At 42.5% G+C, this 12,394-nt stretch overlaps 1 protein-coding gene across 3 annotated transcripts in view; it reads right to left on the reverse strand.

Moving 5' to 3' along the window:
* LOC125412531 (BEN domain-containing protein 5) overlaps positions 1-12,394 on the reverse strand; it is a 1,187,626-nt gene that overhangs the window by 234,910 nt on the left and 940,322 nt on the right. The gene's annotated exons all lie outside the window — the stretch shown is intronic.

The raw sequence follows: 12,394 nt of genomic DNA on the forward strand, positions 1-12,394 counted from the left end.
GGTACAACTTGCCTTAGCTCTGATTTTCAGTTAGGGGCTGATTAGTTTGAGAAGTGGTCCCTCATTAAGTCAGCTCACATGGTGTCTTTTCAGAGAAAACATTACTTCCTCAAGAATGTCTTCCCAGATTTGTTGCTTCCAGCTCCCTCCAGAAAGAAGTTCTGGTCACTGTTTTGTTCTTCTGAGCATAGTTTGTTATGCCCTTTAGTACAGTATAGAATTATCTGTTTATCATAGTATTGCCTATTTGCCACTAGATCAAAAGTTCCATTAGAACAGACCCGTTCTGTTTTCTTTACTGTTACACCCTCACATCTAGCCTGGAACATGGACAACTCTCAATGAAGACTTAGTGAATGAGAAATTATCTAACATGTGAATCTTGAAAAGAGGACGGCCCTGAGAGGCCAGGAGAGGAGAAATATCTAGAGCTCAGTTCAACACCCTGCCTCATTATTACTTTTGTGATTGTTTCTGTCTCTATTGACAATATGCCTGGCTCCCCAATTAGGCCTCAATACCCCAATACCCAATACACATTCTCATGTAGCTTTTCTTTAGCAAAACTAGAAAGGATGACATTTTCAAAGTGTTGTTTTGAATATACAGAAAGAATAAGGGGAAATAATTATAGAAAATGCAGAGAGGAGAAAAATAGTCAGGTGTCAATCATGCTTAGTTGATATGCAGTTACAAATACCAATAAAACCATAATAAATAGTATCAAAAACCTTCCAAGATAGTCAATGGGCCTCCCCAGAAATGTAATTCTGCCTCACCCTAAAACACTAGACTTCTTAATCTGCCACTGGCTTGAAGACACTAACCTCCAAATCAGGGCAATCCCTGCCTCATCTGGGCTCCTGCTGATTCTAACTTTTCTGATGGATGGCAGGACAAGATTCCTTCGCAGAGAACATCTTAACTCTCTAGTCGGCTTCTGTCCATGCCAGCCACGAGGGCTCAAAATAAGTGTGCCCTTCCTAAGTCCTTGTCATCCATGCCAAGACTTTTGTATGATAGCCTTTGGCTTCACTTCTGGGTCAAAGGCACAAATGGGTATATTCATTCTGAGGGATAATCCATCTGAAAGGTACATTGCCAACTAAAAACTCTGATTCTTTTAAAAAATGTCTCTTAACCACACCTTAAATTCAACACAATTGGAGAAAAGAAATGAAATACAGAACAAAATATTGTAGATTTCCACAACAGAACTGGTTGCTTTACATAGTATTGGGCTTTTGTTTTGGTTTTGTTTGTTTGTTTGCGTATGTATCTGTGTGTCTGTGTGTTGTTGTTGTTTTTTTTTTAAATTTTGAGATGGGGTGGGATTTCAGATTACAAACTGACTTGGGATTCACTATATAGTCTGACATGGCTTAGAACGTATAGCTATCCTCCTGTCTCGACACGTCAACTAAGAGAAAGATGACAGAAGTCGTTTAAAGTCACTTGGAAAATATGTGGACCTGTGTTTCTTTCACCTAAGATCTGGATTTCCTGACTGTTTGGAAATATGTCTTGCCGCAAGGGAGCAAGCTGCTGAAGTGGCAGTGGGATCAAGATCCTGCTGTCATTTTCCCAGGATGTTGAATCCCTCACTAGACTTCTAAGTTCTAAACCAGGCAGGAGAGTCCAACGTCTATCACTCCAAGCATTCATACCATTGCTAATAACTATAAGAGCATCACAGACTTGCCAACAGTATCTGAGGTTTCTCAGATCACTCTCTCCTTAGGGCAGAGACACTGTGTTTTTGGCATTCTCCGTGGTTACCAGCTGTGACTGCAGCATCTCCTCAGCTATTTACACTCATAATGGCCAAGGAGTTGGTAATCAACTTTCAGTTGGAGTAGAGGCTTCTCTGAGCTAAAAGGAGAGAAAATAAGATTGATCTACATAGCAAAATCTGTGAGAAGTCCCACCCACCCTTCTTGTCCCTTAATAGCTGTCTTACACTGCTACTGGCATAGCACTGGGAGGGAACATTAACGAATGTATGCCTTGTTCCAAGCTCCTCTGTGCTTCTCCTTTACTCTCTAAAACAATCCCGGGTGGTAGATACTGTGCTATCCTTAGGCCCTTTTAGAAAGCTTAAGTGTGTTAGATAATCTGCTATGGTCACAGAGGAGTACTGGGAGGGCCAGGTTTCAGAGCTATAGGCCATTTAACTACAGAGCCCCAATCATGGAGTTCCATGCTACTCCGAGCTCCCTCTGAATTGACTTTTGCCTCATTGAGAGGACCTGTGCCTTTATTCCTAGGATGGAGAGATACTGGTATCCTCATTGTCAAATGGTCTTATTCTGACTTCTTCAGTGACATTGTGGCCAGCTTAAAAGGTCCAAAGGAGATCCTGGCAGAAAAGATTATGTAGGTTTCCCAGCAAGCACCCTAGAGTTCATGCATATTCACATCCTGTGTGTGGTACATGGGGATATATATTAAATCACACTATGAAGGCTTTTTTTTTTTCTTACCCAAGATAATTTACTTATTTGGTAAAAGACTGCCTGTAAATGGCAATCAGAAAAATATTAAAGTTTAAGCTTTTACATTATGATGGAATAATGACTACATACATATATAACATACAATATTTTTCCTTTCTTTCTATCATTCTTTCGTCTTCATTTTTCTTTTTTTGAGACAGAGTTTCACTGTGTAACCCAGGTTGGCATGACCTGGAGATTCCTCCTGCTTCTGCCTCCCTAGTGCTGTAGTTACACATGTTACAGGCATGCATAACCAGGCCTGGCTCTCATTTCTTGTTTTAATACTTGTGATGATTAATGAGAACTGTTAGCTTGATGGAATCTAGACTCACCTGTGATGTGGGCCTCTTGGGTGTGCCTCCAAAGGATGGTCTTTATTGTGGTCATTGAAATGGGAAGACTTGCCTACAGTGGGGTCTCCCTGGCTGGGATCCAGGGGTATATAAATGGAGAAAGGGAGCTGAGCAGTATCATGCCTCTCTATTCATTGCTCTTTTCTTCCTGATTGTGTTTGTAATATAACACCTTCTTCAAGTTCCTGCTGCCTGGGCTTCTCCACCATCTGGACTGGACCTTGAACTATGGGCTGACATTAGCCTTTGCTTCCTTAAGCTGTTTTCATTGGTGTATTTTCTCGTAGTGAAAGGAAAAGAAACCAAGATAGTATTCATAGTAGATATATTAAAATACAGAATATTAACCCCCCTTTTATTATCACGAATATCTTAATTATCATAGAAAACACATAGTGAAAAATGAAAAGAGATAAACAGTTGAGGGTGAGGTGGGTGGTTTGGGTTTGTTTTGTTGGTAGGATGGGTGTGAGAGAGATGGACATGGTACATATGATTCTGGATAAAATGCCCAGGCAGATGCTTTTGTTAGTTAGTAAACAGAATAGGTAACTGGAGAGAAAGGACTATGCCTTCTTCTTGGCTAATGTATCCTGCCGCACTGCTGGTCTGTGGAATAGTCTCCAGTCACTGAGATCCTGCTCGGGACTCATTATGGAGAGGTGGTAGTACAGCAATGGAATGTCAAAACTGCCTGGGCTCTAAACTCAGATTTGGGTTCAGTAGCTGCTCCATTACCCCCAAGGCGTTGTGAGGCATTGGGAAAGCCTCTGACTCCATGGCTTTCAACCCTCATGCAGAGCCATATAAGGCTACTGAGGTGTCAACCAGATGCAGTGTGTGTAGAGTTCTGGCAAGTGTCCTATACAGAAGGTAGCAGATACTATCAGTAGGCCTTTTCATTTTTTTCCTTGTGAATGCTTTATGCCCTTTTCCTTTCAGAAGATCACAGAGCAATAACAAGGTTGGCTTTCCATAGCACAGTTAGTTTGGGGTCAAGTAGTAGTACGTCCTCTTTCCCTGATGACTGGACAGCGCTACTGCATGAATGCCAGCACCATCATCTCTCCTGGCCGATGGGAGCAGTCTGATCTATTTAAGAAAGCTGAGACCCAAGATCTTTACTTTTCATCTTAGGGTTTTATTGTCTGCTTTAAAAATCATGTTCGGATTTTGTATATTTAAAACATGCCTTTGGAATTATGAAACACAATGTTCTCAATCATAAAAAAAGATGAATTATATTATGCTTTCTATTTCCCTTTCTGGGTTTTCTTCTGATCTCCTTGCATGAAATTCTTCTGTGATAGTCTCTCTGCCTTATGTCCTAAGTTAGCCGAGACACTAGCTTGAAAAATTGTGCAAGATTTTTTAACTCCTTTAAGAGTGCACTACTCATTCATTCGTTGACCATTAAACCATTTCTTGAAAGCGGGTTACATGCTAGAATCACCACTTAGCACTTGGGACACAGTAGAAAATTATACAAGTTGAGTTCCTTATCTATAAAATGGAAAAAGAAAATGTTTCATTTTAATATACTAAATACTATTGAAAGGAATAAATAAAAAATACATGTACAAGAAGAAGAGTCTAAAAAGAGAACAAAGTTTGTCTCAAACTCTGCCCCTGTAATGCCATGGTCTAGGTATACAATCTTTAAGGTAATCTTGGGAGATTATTGCTGTTAACTCTGTCTTTTGTTTCCATGCATATGTGTCTAGTATGTATGCATGTGTGTATGTATATTCACATATGTATGGGTGCATGCGTGTGTATATTTGTGTGTTGGGGGTACAGTGTACATGTGGGGGCCTTAAGTTGGTACTGGATATGTTCCTCAATCATTCTTTACTTTATTGAGACAAGGTCTCTCCCTGAGTTTTAGTTCACTGAGTCCAGATAGTCTAGCTAGCCAGCTTGCCCAGGGATCCTCTGTCTCTGCATCCAAAGTGCAGAGATTACAAGCTCCTATGATACCTCGCTGGCTTTTCTGTGTGCTCTAGGGATCTGAACTACAATCTTCATCCTTGTACAGCAAGCCTTCTTCCTGACCATCTCTCTAGCCTCCTGTTAGTCCTGTCTCAAAGACTTAGAGGAGAAAAGTTATGGTTCAGGCCACTTACTTAACTCAAGCCTGGTATGAAGTCCATGTGGTTCCTATTTTGCCTCCAGTGTTCCCGACACACTGCTTCTTACCTAGTAGGTACGTTAATTCCACCACCAACCAGTCTCCTAATGCTGCTCACGGTACATCTGATGACACCAACTGTGGTTTAGGTAGAGCAAAGGGTGCTAGAATAGAAAACCAAAGTGCTGATCCCTGATTCCCTAATGAACTCGAAACAAAGGGGACTCAGACAAGGAGGGAGAGCTAAAAAGATGTATGATCGACATTCCAAGTTGCCGGTGGAAGGAAGACCTTGAAGTTCTTTGTAGTCACACTTGCAAGCTCAGGAGACATCTGGAACCTGGACTCTCAGAAAGAGGAACATTCTCCTCCCCAAGCCAACCATCTCTGCTGCTGTGACCTTTAAAGATTAAACGTATAAAATGCTCTAGTTCTCAGACACTCATACTCCCCAGGTGGAGGCAAATCTCATCTATACAAACCATGAGGCATATTTTCCCTCTTGAGACACTCGGTGTCTATCCAAGGAAGAAAGAGTCTGCCAGAAAATGTTCACTTGGGGCCTGCACATTTTCAAGAAGCTGAAAGCTGAGTAGGAAGTGAAATCACTCTGCTTATACTTGGCAAAGGGGATGCAAAATTGCCCCCAAGCTAAACAACATGCATCTCTGCCTCTGATTCTCTTCTGTCTCTCTGTACAAATGGGTCAGAGAAAGGGCACATAAGCAATTTACTAGCATCAGAGCTGCATATACTGAACTTCCCTTTGGTATTGAGAAAAAAAAAGCATGGTAGTGAGCACTTGTGCCACCAAGAAAATCACGAGGGCTAGTCGAACAAAAAGATAGGCCAGAAACACGGTGGAGCTTGCATGCAGAAAGGGGGAAAAGCCTTTCCTTGGCATAGAGAAACTGTATCCCGAGGGTTCTTTTTTTTTCTCCTTTTCTTGGCAATGTAACAATTCCTTAAAATAGAGTTATAAAACAGAAACAGATTCTATAGAAGCAAGAAACCAAGACTAATGACTTCAGAGAACTTACAGCTCCAACTTCTCATTCTAGAGATGATCAAACTGAGGCCAGAACTTCTGCAACTGAAAGCATCTGCCCCTGGCCAAGTCAGCACTGGAACCCACCTTCTAGTAAGCCTTTCTTCCACCTCCATTGTCCTGTTTGCTATGTTATAGGGACAAGCCTTCAGAAGAAGGGCAGCTCTCCCATTCATGGGTCCATAGCCTATCCAGTCCGCCAGAAAGATGCGGATCAGCATCTTTCAAGGTTGAGCACTGAAAAGAGTCTGTTTGCTGGAGAGCGAAGGTGAGTGAAAGGATGCATTACTTCTCTTCCCATAAAGGTCAAGTTCTGCTTCAAAGTGTCCTCTGGTCTTCTTCCATTTTCATGATACTGGTACTCACACTCTTTGTTACCATACCTATTAAGGGGTGCTGTTGATTCTCAAACATGCTGGCCAATGGCCAAACCCAACCCATTTTGTAGAACTGCCTTAAGCACAGCTGAAGTAGCCTGGACTTAGAAAGGAACTTTACTGAAACACAGGTAAAAGAAGTGGTAGTGGATGGCATTGCTCTAGGCCTTTTGACAAAGAGTAACTGCAGAATTCAGTGGAGTGAGCTGAGAAAGGAAAGAATACAAATAGGAGTTTAAATCCTACTGGTGTTGGGGCATTGCTGGAATGCGGTACTGATGGTCATCTGCCTTTCAGAGTCCTTTCTGGGCTTTGATGTCCCAGAGACACCTCTTACTCAAAGGTTGCAAATGAATTGCTCTTTCTCCTACCCCTGCCGGTTTCCCTCTTGCCACCTGTCACTCAGGGAGGCACTGTCCCCCAGTCAGCTCTCCCTACAAGTCTCAGTGGGACTCCGCACTCAGCTCCAGAGAATTGATCTCTTTGTCCCTGGCTTGCCAATCATTTCTGCGCTTTACTCTCTGCGGCTCAGTGGGATTCTCATTGGCATAGGGTTGCAACTCTCCAGCTGTGTCTCTAGGCCATATTCCTTCCAGCCAAACCTCTCTGCCAGATAATTAATGATGTGTAAACAAATGCTTAATTGCACCAGGGGAGCACATATTTAAAGCAACTTTGTGATGAGGCAAACACCAAGAACACCACTCTCACAAATTGCCCCCCCCAACATTGTTTGGTTATTCATTTCCATATTTTCATGTTAGGGACTACCCCAGACCATAAATTAAAAGAGACCCCAAGGGAAAATGGGATTATATTGAGATTTATTCATGTCATGTGTTTCCTGAAATACCTCTTTCTCTCTTGGATTTGTGCCTTTGGCCTTCAGCCTTAGGCCCTTGCTGGGAGAAAGGAAATGTTGGCTTTTGGCAAGAAGGAGAAAGAGATGTGAACTCATTAAGAATATACCTGGGTCTTTAATTTGTGTTCTCCGTATTCACTCTTTATACAACCCAATGACTGGCTGACCAAGAAAGTTAAGTGTGCCTTACACTAACTAGCACTACTTTGTAAGGAGCAACACATGGTAGGGCTGCCTGGATTCAACACAAGGACACTGCTATCTCTAAGCAACCTTCTTCGAGTTGTTCGGATTGCTGATTAGCCTTTTCAAAGTGGACATAAAGACGCGAGTTGGAGTACATGCTATCTGCTGGGAGCATGAAGCCACAGAGAACACCTTCCTGTCTGATGCTGCTCTGAGGTTTGGCCATTGTGTTGAAAAATCTGGGTTAGGGGCGGTAGGGAAAGGGCCAAGGCAGCCAGGTGCAGCAAGGACGCACCGTGGCTGGGATCTGAAGTTGAGCTTAAAAAGGTGTTTGAAAAGGTGGGGTTTTTTCCCTATAGTTCTTAATGACCCAAATGTTTTAGAAGGAGGAAGCATTATCGCATTTTTAGAATAGTCAGTGGGTGTGACAGACTACAGAGGCTATACCCACAGGAACACGGTCCTTGCTCACTTGTTTCTGAAGCCATTGTCTATGGGGCACCTGTTCTACTGTGGATCGTGCACTGTACATAACCTTGACCCCTTGCAGAGCCTCTTCCTGTCTGGCTTACACATATTCATCTCAAGTCTTCCCCAGAGAAAGACCGTCACTCCCTAAACCTTCCCACCTTCCCTCTGTTCCCATGTTCCTTTCTTTCCTCTTCCCCTGCAGAACCTGTGGAAGGAAAGCTGTGGATGCTGACCAGCACCAGCAATGCTGTCATTCACTACACAGTCCTGCCACATTTTGGCCTCAGTGGGACTGTGTCCCAAAGCTGCCACAGTACCATGACTTAAGGACGTTTCCCTTTGGGTGTCACCTCACTGCTGCTCCCAACAATCCTCTCAGTAACACAGACAGTATTCCTATCTTTGTTTTGATTTTTTTGATACAGAGTCTCGTTTTTCTATAATCCAGGCTTGCCTCAAACTCATGTTCATCCTACCTTAGCCTCCCAAGTGCTGGGATTACAGGCATAAGACACTAACCCAGCTTTCGTTCCACCTCTTGGAAAACCTTTATCCTTCGTAGCATGGTTTTCTTCCTCAATACCCCGTTTTGATAGCAGACTCCTCAGAATTTAGTCCTTTCCAGTCTGTGCATACCTGATACAGACTTTTCTCCTCTGCTCCTGACACTAATGGGTACAGTAATTTACCAGACACCCAGAAGCTGAGGTCTTAGGAACATCTCAGACATCACAGACAAATTTATCTTTCGAAAACTTTCTCTACAACTTTCATCTCTTCAATGTCTTTTTGTTCAACTTCTTTTTTCTTCTTTTCTCCGTGGCCCATATTTTTTGGATAAGGTCTCACTTTGTAGCACTGGTAGACCTTGAATTTACAGCGATCCTCTCGCCCCAGCCTCTGTAGTGCTGGAATTGCCCCGAATGTCTGTACTTTGATAATACCATCATCTACCCCATGACCAGGTTAGAAATCCATGAGTCAGTTTTCTCTCCCCTCAGCCTCTCACCTCTTAGTCATCAAACTCCCATAGATTTTGCACCTCAAATGCATCTCACATTTATTTCTCTTGCTTCCCACTATATTCTAGTCAAAATTTATTTTCACAAATGCCTTACTTTTAATCTTCACCCTTCCCAATATGTTCTCTAAAAACAGAAAACTTTCTCAAATGTAAATATGATCTTGATATTCTTCAAATAAGACATTTCATAGATGAAATAAGGCTGTTCATCTATCTTTACATAGAGTGTCATTGATTTCAGTCTTAAATGGTTTACCCCTTATCAATTCTCTGCTCAACCCATGCTATATACCCTTTTATTTTCTGCATCATTTGGAGTTACCAGCATCTTGTTTGCATTCTCTTCCTCTCCCCCGTACCCCACTCTCTATTTCTTCTTATACCTGTTTAAGCTAAATGTAACATCATACCTACTTTTTGTTTGCTTGTTTGAGTTTGACACAGGATCTCATACATCCCAGGCTAGCCTTAAACTCATTCATTGTATAACTGAGGATGACCTTGGATTTATGGTCCTTCTTCCCAAATGCAGAGATGATAGAAATGAGCAACAACGCCTGGTTTATGTGGTGCTGGGGGTTGACTCCAGGCATTCACGTGTGTGAGACACTCTATGAACTGAGCAACAGACTTGAAAGAACAGCTTTTAGAAATCCAGTGGGCTTTCGCCCATATTATTCCAGTGGTAACATCTTACATGCTAAGTACAATATCACATCCATAACCTGACGTTATTATGATCTTGTTTATATTTTACCAAATGTATATGTGCTCATATATGCTCAGGTAGTTAGTTCTTTGTGAACTTCATCACATATTTAGAGTCACATGACCACCACCATTATGAAGATAAGGATCAATTCCACCCTAAGGATTACATCATGGTTGCATGGCACCCTCAAAGGGTCAACTTCCATTTACTTCTATGTTTTCACACTAGACATCCTACTTGTAATCCTTTCCACCAATATTATTAATTTGTCCAATTGACTTTTATTTATCAGGCCTCATACATCAGTTTCTCTGATCTCAAACAAGCCTAGAATTATTGCTTTCTCTTGCATTAGAACTTTATCCTCTGCTGAACTTTGTGGTGCACACCTTTAATACCAGCACCCAGGAACCAGACGGAAGTGGATTTCTGTGAGTTTGAGGCTCTATGTAGAGCTATAGGACAGCCATTAAATAGTGAGTCCCTATTTTAAAGAAAAGGGAAAAAGACCCCTGTTTTTTTCTTTACTATCATGGCATCCATTTTTCCTATCCCTAGATAACAATGTTCATGAGCACAGCAGCTGGGTGAGGCTTGTTAACTTTTATCTTGCCAGCATCCACGCTTGTAACTAGGGGATTTCTCAATTAAAATGAGTAGAATTTAAGAGTTAAAAAGACTAATGAGTCCCATGAGACTCCTCCCTTAAGGAGCTCCAGCGAATGAGCACTCCAAAACTGTGATTCGAAGAGATATTACCTTGGAGGGAAGAAAGGAGATTGCAGGGCCCTGGAGTGCTCATTGTTCTTCCAGTTTCCAGACAGGCAGAGTTGGACACATTCAGGATCAGAAGGACCCCAGACTATCTATGTGTCCACAACCTTTCCATACTATTTGGCAGGTCAGCAAATGACACCAGACACCATGGTAATGAGTTGAAATACATGTTTTCAAAGATCTCAACTGGATGATTTTCTCAGCTTCATAATCATACACTGAGTAATTTTCTTGTTATAGACCAGGACCTGACACTAGTCATACAATGAGACCTGAGGCTGATCACATAATGGCCCTAATTTGAATGCAGATCCTGAGACCGTTTGACTGTGTGACAAAAGAAACACCTTCTACAAGGAGAGCAAGGAGATTAGGGACACAAGTAAAAGAGAACCCAGAGTACACATCCTCTGAAGAGGGCAATGATATGAACATCCATTTTATACTCTAAGAAGAAAACATTATAGCTGAAGTGCCTTCAAAATTGGGCATTTGTATGTGCACACACACACACACACAGAGACACACACACAGACACAAGACACATACACACACACACAGACACAGACACACACACAGACACACACACACACACACACACACACACACACACACACACACTTTGTAAGGCAGAGAATAGGCACTTAACTCACCAAACATAGAACTACAAATATTAACATTTTATATCGTTCGTAGTTCCAAAAACCACGTTCCCATTCCTGAGTCCTTGCTAATTATTTTTGCCAAAGTACAAGTGACCTTTGTCTTGGAACATCAAATTAAAGATTTACCTCAGCCTCCAACTGGTGTTCCCTACTAAATTCTTTCTTACTAGCCGGTGACCTATATAAAGTCCAAGTGCCCATGGTAATCTCTGGCCTAAAGCCCACAGGATGGAATCCATGCCTCTTTGCCTGAGATTCAGCGAGCGAACCTTGCCCGATTTCCGGCCTTGCCTGTTGCCTTTCCTTCTACCCCACTGCACGGAGCATGTCGGGCTGCTCTGTGTCTGCTGAAGCTGGGCTTCTGCACTCAGTGGCTTTCTCACCAACCTCTGCCTGCCTAACTCTGGCTTACATCTCAAGCTTCACCTTCACTGTTATCTCTTCCTGGGAACCTTTCCAGACCTCTCAATGCTTCCTTCTCAGTGCTTGCCACAGTCATGTCCCGTAGAGCCTTGGATCATAAAATCTGTGCCTGAGCCTCCACTAGTCGGGGCTTCTTGAGAACAAACCTGCATCATAACTGTTTTCTTTTCTCACTGCCCTGCATGGGGACTGATGCATTAGAAGCTTTTAGTGAATTCAGATGAAAAAGGAAAGGGATTGTATGATGAGCACACGCTGAGAGGTAACTGCATGACCAGCAGCATCCTGCTCTTCCACACATGGCAAGCTACAACATTTGTCTACTAGCGACTGGGACCACTCAGCATGTTTAGCAAAGTCCTCTCCACTCAGTGTCCTAACGAGCTCCAATACTATTTTCCAACAATGACAGATTACCTGCAGGTCCTGCCTCTGCCCTATCCTCCATTCCAATCGATGGCCTCCAGATTCATGTCCTGCTTCCTATCCGCTCACCTCTTTCTCCACTTTACCTATTCAGATAGGATCTAGAGTCAGACTCCACAATTTACTGTTGACCTCCACTCTGTACCATTAGCCCCTACCCCAGCTTCAACCTTTACAGTCTACATGGCTGGCCTGTCTTGGTTAGGCTCTATATACATCACTGTTTTCCAGGGTCCAGCCTTGTGGAAGGCACATTATGGGGCTCATGCTCACACTGACCTCCCCTTGGCTACTCTTTCCCCTGATCTTTCCAAAGGGATGCCCAGTTCTCTTGGATTTGCTTTGGTACCAAAGAAGCAAAACTATGAAATGCATTGTCCTATCAACTTTTCGTTGTAATTGTTATTAAAAACTCTTGTAAGAAACCCCACCTTCAACATT

This window comes from Myodes glareolus, chromosome 3 (assembly GCF_982192425.1).
Source record: "Myodes glareolus chromosome 3, mMyoGla1.1, whole genome shotgun sequence".
Classification (NCBI taxonomy): Eukaryota; Metazoa; Chordata; class Mammalia; order Rodentia; family Cricetidae; genus Myodes; species Myodes glareolus.